A 7,636-nucleotide genomic window follows, 5' to 3' on the forward strand; every position below is an offset into this window, starting at 1 on the left:
GGGCAAATTGTAAATGTACAATGCGACCTGTTCATGTGAATGCAAATTGTTTCTCATCCTTGTTTATGATTAGAATAGGAAAAAAAAACACTTATGCCAAATGAGTAGTCACATACCATGTGACTACCTGAGGTTGCTTTCACCTGCTCTAGAAAAATACTATTTAGTGGCTGCAACTGGGGCAATTCAGTTCAGCTCAGTCGTGTCCGACTGTTTGTGACCCCATGAACTGCAGCACGCCAGGCCTCCCTGTCCATCACCAACTCCTGGAGTCCACCCAAACCTATGTCCATCAAGTCGGTGATGCCATCCGACCATCTCATCCTCTGTCTTCCCCTTCTCCTCCTGCCCTCAATCTTTCCCAGCATCAGGGTCTTTTCCAATGAGTCAGCTCTTCTCATCAGGTGGCCAAAGTACTGGAGTTTCAGCTTCAACATTAGTCCCTCCAATGAACACCCAGGACTGATTTCCTTTAGGATGGACTGGTTGGATCTCCTTGCAGTCCAAGGGACTCTCAAGAGTCTTCTCCAACACCATAGTTCAAAAGCATCAATTCTTCGGCACTCAGCTTTCTTCACAGTCCAACTCTCACATCCATACATGACTACTGGAAAAACCATAGCCTTGACTAGACGTACATTTGTTGGCAAAGTAATGTCTCTGCTTTTTAATATGCTGTCTAGGTTGGTCATAACTTTCCTTCCAAGGAGCAAGCGTCTTTTAATTTCATGGCTGCAATCACCACCTGCAGTGATTTTGGAGCCCAGAAAAGTAAAGTCAGCCACTGTGTCCTCTGTTTCCCCATCTATTTGCAGTTACCTGGTTGAATCTTTAAAGGTCCACTGTAAAACTCCTCTGCTCTTTCTTTTTTTTCAAACCAACTTTTTATTGAAGAATAGTTGATTTACAGTGTTGTCTTAGTTTCAGATGCACAGCAGAGTGTTTCGGTTATACATACGTATTTTCGGATTCTTTTCCACTATAGGTTATTAGAAGATGTTGAATGTAGTTCCCCCTGCCATACAGTAGGTCCTTGTTATTTATCTACTTTATATATGGTAGTGTGTATCTGTTCATCCCAAGCTCCTAATGTATCCTTTACTGCCCCGGTGGTAACCATAAACTTGTTTTCTATGTCTGTGAGTCTGTTGCTACTTTGTAAATACGTTCATTTGAATCATATTTTTAGATTGCACATGTAAGTGATATTACATCATATTTATCTTTCAGACTTTACTTGATAAAATAATTTTTAAATCCATCCAAGTTACTGCAAATAGCATTACTTCATTTTTTTTAATGGCTGAGTATTATTCTACTATGTAAGTGTATTTACCACACCTTCTTTATCCATTCACCTGCTGATGGACGTTTAGGTCATTTCCATGTCTTGGCTGGAAATAGTGCTGCTGTGGACATTGAGGTGCAAGTATCTTTTTGGTTTTGTTTGTTTGTTTGTTTTGTTTTGTTTTTTAATTTTAACAGTTTATTGGCCAACACAAAGCTCTCACATTTTCTTCCCACCCGGTGGTGCTAGTCCTGAATTTATCTCTTTGTGAAGTCAAGCAGAGACCAAAAAGTTTCCCTTAGTACTACGCAAAATCTAAACAAGTGAGGGAAAAAAAAAATGCTTATGGTCAGAAAATAAAACTTGTCTCTCTGTCTAGAGAAAATTTTTCTTTGTGCATCGTATTTAAAATACACTCTTGGTTTTTGTTTAGGAGCTGTGGAAAACACCTGCTTAAAAGTCTTTGGAAGGATAGCTTGTTTTGTGATGTTTGGTCTTCCAGGTTCCTGTGGGCTAGCAATGTTGAGGGGTACTCCGTGGTATTCTCATTTCCTTTGAGTCGATGTTGTCTGGCAGAGCCTCTCTGTTTTCAGCTGTCTAACATCTTATCAAGAATTAGTAGAGGGGGCAAGAATCCTTGCCCGATTTTTTCCACAATGCAGCCATTTAATACCATCTCATCCAAAATGATGTGTACTTTATCCAAATTAAACATTATATCTAGTTCACTCACTCGGCTGAAGTAGTCATCTAAAACTTCCACAAAGTTATGGATGAATTTATAAATTGCCATCTCATTCCCTGTGTCGTTAACTCCAACCACAGTGAAGACAGCTGCATATTGCTGGTATATTAGCTTAAAGTCCTTATAGTCAATGAAAGAGCATTGTTCATTGGATCGAGAGAGACAGCTCTTTATGACTTCTGTTTCCAGAAGCCTACGCTTATTAATCTCCACATGTTCATAGTACTTAGAAAGTCAGGTCTGCCCTTGTTTATTCACCATGAGGAAAAATGTTATCATTTTTTTTCTCTGGCCATGATTTTTCCAAGTATAATTCAAAAGATATGGCAAGGGGTGGCTGTAACCAGAACCTGTGCGGCTCGGGGGGCGATAGTCCTGGAGATGGCTCTTCCTGGAAACCCCCTCCCCCTTTCCCGCAGAAGCTTGTTACCCAGACCTCACTGGCTGCGTGGTGCGGGCTTCCTTGGGGCAGCCATTCTGGCTTTTTTGCAAGTATCTTTTTGAATAGTTTGTTTTTTTTCTGGATATATGTCCAGGAGTGGGATTGATGGATCATATGGCAACTCTAGTTTTAGCATTTTAAGGAACCCCATACTGTTTTCCATAGTGGCTGCACCAATTTACATTTCTATCCACAATGTAGGAGAGTTCTCTTTAGAACCCATCTGGTTTTTTTTCCCCCATGAGTCAAGCTAGAGAATCAAATGAGATCTAATGGGGACCACCACCCCGGCATCCTTTAGATCCTTAAAGGTGGCACTGATTCCTACCATTCCACCACCCCTGGGATATGATAGTCTTTTTAATTTGGGGGTTGACAGTTCCAGAAATTTCAATTTGACCTTCCCCACCATGAGATCCTTTATTTCGCAGACTGAGGACCCAATGTGGGCATTACAGCTACTGACTAAGTATGCTGATCCCAACTGTAAATTCATGAATGAGGTAAATACTCACTTGGTGGGTTTACAGACCCAGTGGACTCCACTGATCACACCCAAACCCTGCCCGCCAAGGAGGAGAGCCAGGGTGACACTTCAGGTAACTACGCACCAATGTCAACACGGACAGTCTAACAGTCTCTTCTTTCTAACCTGGACATAGCCTGAAAACAGTTGTCTACCAGGAAGTGCTTAACAAAAAACAAAAACACCTACATTGTAACAAATCAGGAATATACAGCAAATGTCCAAAGAATGGCTTTGACGGTGACGATGCAGGAACCCAAAGGAGAACATTGGCACTGAAGATCTTTATCCTAAGGTGTCTACTAAGATGGCATATTCCTGGAGAGAATTCTTTAGGGGTTCATATGTAAACATAAATCTGCCCATAATTAGTAGAAATACATCATAATTCCTATTTCAGAAATGATATCCAAAAAGCATCTCAGACATTTCCATCAAAACTAACTAAATGACTCATTTGGAACTTAATTTTGAATTGACAAGCACATGTCCAATGGAAAGAAGGCATCAGCTAGTTTATTTTATCCTTAAGTATGTATGGGCCTAGACAGGTTTAATAACTTTTTATCTAAGTTACAGAGCTTTGTGCTGTCTATTTGGCTCTCAGTTAAAATGATTCCCTGAAAGGGAATATAAGCCAATGCTCAGTGTTCTAATTACTTTCCAGTAAAGCAGATTAGCAATATTATGCATCCCGTTGCTTTCTGTTCTATAACTATAAACATTGCTATGTTTCCTCAAGAGTGTATTCACCACACATGGTGTTTTCTAAAAGACTGAAATAATGGCTCTTTTTTGGAAATGGCATAATAGCATTTTCTAACCTTCATGCTGATAATTGCCTTTGGTTGATATATATATTACCAGTGTTTAGATACATATGTGTATAGAAAACTTGTTTTGAGGCCCATAAGCAGAGTAGAAGGCCCACCTCTATTTCCAAATAGACTGCTTTCAAAACTCACAGGGCTCCCAGCTCTGGCTTCAGCTGATAAAGGGCCCATCAGGAGCTGGTTCTGTTGCCCTTGGCTGTCTCACACGGTGATGAGGGTGCTTTATCTTGGAAGGGACATCAAAGTTCGTCTAGAGACAAGACAAACCCATTCCTGACATCAGGTTTATCAGATTCACCTGGGGAGCTTAAAAACACATACCTTTCATGCCTATCTGCCTTGAAAATCAGAATATCTGGAAGAAGGTCTTGAAAAAATATCAGCCAGATCTGGGAACCACTGTTCTGGTCCAGCCACCTTCATGATTTTATAAGTCTTCACATTTAAAGTCAGAATAAGGTATTGTTCAGTCACTAAGTCATGTCCAATTCTGTGTGTGCCCATGGGCTGCAGCATGCCAGGCTTCGGTGTCCTTCATTATCTCTCAGATTTGCTCAAATTCATGTCCATTGAGTCAGTGATGCCATCCAACCATCTCATCCTCTGTTGCCCCCTTCTCCTCCTGCCCTCAGTCTTTCCCAGCATAAGGATCTTTTACGGTGAGTCAGCTCTTCACTTCAGATGGCCAAACTATTAGAGCTTCAGCTTCAGCATTAGTCCTTCCAATGATTCAGACTGATTTCCTTTAGGATTGACTGGTTTGATCTTGCTGTTCAAGGGACTCTCAAGAGTCTTCTCCAGCACAATTTAAAAGCATGAATTCTTCACTGCTCAGCTTTCTTTATGGTCCAACTCTCACATCCATACATGACTACTGGAAAAACCATAGCTTTGGCTAGTCGGACCTTTGTCAGCAACGTGATGTCTCTGGTTTTTAATATGCTGTCTAGGTTTGTCATAGCTTTTTTCCAAGGAGCAGGTGTCTTTTAATTTCATGACTGCAGTCACCGTCCACAGTGATTTTGAAGCCCAGAAGTAAGCAGGTCTCCTTAAAATTTATTCTGTTTAACTTCCAGTTGTTGGACTGTCTGTGAATGTCCCAGTGTGAATGGACCAGACCTATTTGTTTTGATCTGATGGTACATCACACATGTTTGTCTTAGTATCCTTCCACAGAGCCTCCATTGGACCTGGTTAGGAGCCACAGTGTAATATATTTGGGATCAGATGACTGAATAAAGTTAGATTTCAGATTTCTTTTTATTCAGACAAAGAGGGAAAAATAAATGTCATTCAGAAGAAAATAGCTTTCTTCTTAGACCTAAATATTCGTTAGCTCAGCACAAAACCTGTTGTAATCCACATGTCTGTCAGCACAATATGACTTACCCATGTAGGGGAATGATGCTCAGTAATGAGCAGGAACAAAGTACTGAACCATGCTACAACAGAGACGGTCCTCAGACATATTTTGCTTACATGACAGAAACCAGATACAAAAGATTCATATTGTATGATTTGATTTGTGTGAAATTTCCAGAAATAAGCAAATCTGTAGAGACATGGAAGATCAGTGGTTGCCTAGGGCTGGAGGTGGGCACAAGGATTCACCTTAGATTGGCATAGAGAAATCTTGGGGATGATGGAAATATTCTAAAACTTGATGTTGGTGATGGTTGCATGAGTCTATTATATTAAAAATTGAGTTGTTTAAAAAAACAAAAACATTTGTAAATCACTGAAGAGCATAAACTGGGTTCTTCATCCATTTGTGGGAATCAAGCTCTTCATTGCCATCTGTTGGGATCAGTGTTGCATTGAACCCAGACAAGCATAATTTACCCAAAGCTTCTCCCTTAAAATAGCTAATATGGCTAATGATGCTGGAGTTTGGGTTCACCTTAGCATGTGTGTATGCTATGTTGCCTCAGTCCTGTCTGACTCTTTGCAATCCTATGGACTGTAGCCTACCAGGCTTCTCTGTCCGTTGGATTCTCCAGGCAAGAATATTGGAGTGGGTTGCCATACCCTCCTCTGGGTAATTAGAACCCAGACTAAAAGCCAGAAGCCAGCATGAGGCAGTGTGGGTGTGGGGCTGGCAGGGGAAAAGGAGGCCTGGATTCCAGCTGGGTCTGGACCTTTCTGAACTGGCTCAGGCTTAGCTGTGTGGGCTTTCTGGCCTTCACTTTTGCATGTAAAATGAAAGCTTCCTTAGTGAATGATTCTGAATCTTAAATGCAGAGAGAAACTCCCTTTTGCAGTTTCTGATGGAGAGCAGAGTTTGAAGGAAAGCAGGCTCAGTGTTGCAGGACTGAGAGCAAGTGTGTGTGTTTGCCCTTGCACACCTTTGAGAGGCCTTGTGTGATGGTGGAGATCCAAGGAGATCAGAGATGCTCAAAGACTATTACATCCATCTTTATGACAAAGTGTTTGGAACCACCTGAAAAGTGAAAGTGAAAGTCACTCAGTCGTGTCCAACTCTTTGTGACCCCATGGACTGTATAGTCCATGGAATTCTCCAGGTCACAATACTGGAGTGGGCAGCCTTTCCCTTCTCCAGGGGATCTTCACAACCCAGGGGTCAAATCCAGGTCTCCTGCATTGTGGGTGGATTCTTTACTAGCTGAGCCACAAGGGAAGCCCAAGAATACTGGAGTGGGTAGCCTATCCCTTCTCCAGTGGATCGTCCCCAGGAATTGAACCGGGGTCTCCTGCATTGCAGACGGGCTGTTTACCAACTGAGCTATCAGGGAAGCCACACCACTCGGGGAGACACAGTAAATCCAAAATGACAGCAGCAAGGGGGCTAAAGAACCGTGTGTGCTAGGCACCATTATCTGAACACGTGCAGACGGCCTCACCTATAGTCATTTACATACATAAAATCATTTGCAAATATCATCTCATGAGATCCTCTCATTTCTGTAAAGTAATCTTTATTATTTCCATTCTACAGTAAGGAAGGGAGGAATTTAGATCAAATGACTCTGAGATCGTCCCAGTCTTTCTGGAGGGCAGAGTTTGGAAGCTTGGAGGGCGAGGTGGGCATGGACACAGATGCAGGTTACAGGCAGGGGGCCAGGCAGAAGGGAGTGGTGTCGAAAAGAGAACGGAAGAGGCCGGCTGGCTTGTTCTCTGCACGGTTTGGGTCCTTCCGGGTTTCTATTGTTGTTGATGTCAGGTTGTAATGTGGGGTTTCCCTGGTGGCTCAGTGGTAAAGAATCTGCCTGCCAAGCAGAAGACACAGTTTCTGTCCCTGGGTCGGAAAGAGCCCCTGGAGGAGGAAATGGCAACCCACTCCAGTATTCTTTCCTGGAGAATTCCATGGACACACAAACCTTGTTAGCTACAGTCCATGTGGTCGCAAAGAGTCAGACATGACTTAGCAACTAAACTACCAAGGTGGGGCTGTGTCCTTGAAGGGCTGTGGCCCCAGGTCTGTTCCACCCTATCTCATGCTTACAACAGGAGACTATTAGGAATGTTGGAAAAAAAAAAAGTTCATTCTATTCCCCATTTTCAGAAGGATGAGTCTTTTCCTGCTTTCTCAACATACATGAACTGTGATGATTCAAACCAAGTGAGCCTGAGCTCAAAGCCTTGAATTTGCTGGGAGTGTTGCTCCCTCCCTGGGCTGGTCATCACAAAAGCAACTCTTCTTCTCTGCACGATAGCTATCACTTGGCCAGTAGAAGGGCCATGCTTACTTGGAGCCCTAAGCACGTACGTGTCTTGGTGTAGACGTGTTTCACCTACATGATACCCTTGCCCCTGGGCCTGCCCCAAGTTGCACATTGAAAGG

General features: G+C 42.5%; 1 pseudogene; it reads right to left on the reverse strand.

The window, feature by feature from the left end:
* Nucleotides 1-1,782: 1,782 nt before the first annotated feature.
* Nucleotides 1,783-2,312, reverse strand: LOC110122803 (AP-4 complex subunit sigma-1 pseudogene; annotated as a pseudogene).
* Nucleotides 2,313-7,636: the final 5,324 nt, after the last annotated feature.

This window comes from Odocoileus virginianus, chromosome 4 (assembly GCF_023699985.2).
Source record: "Odocoileus virginianus isolate 20LAN1187 ecotype Illinois chromosome 4, Ovbor_1.2, whole genome shotgun sequence".
Taxonomy (NCBI): Eukaryota; Metazoa; Chordata; class Mammalia; order Artiodactyla; family Cervidae; genus Odocoileus; species Odocoileus virginianus.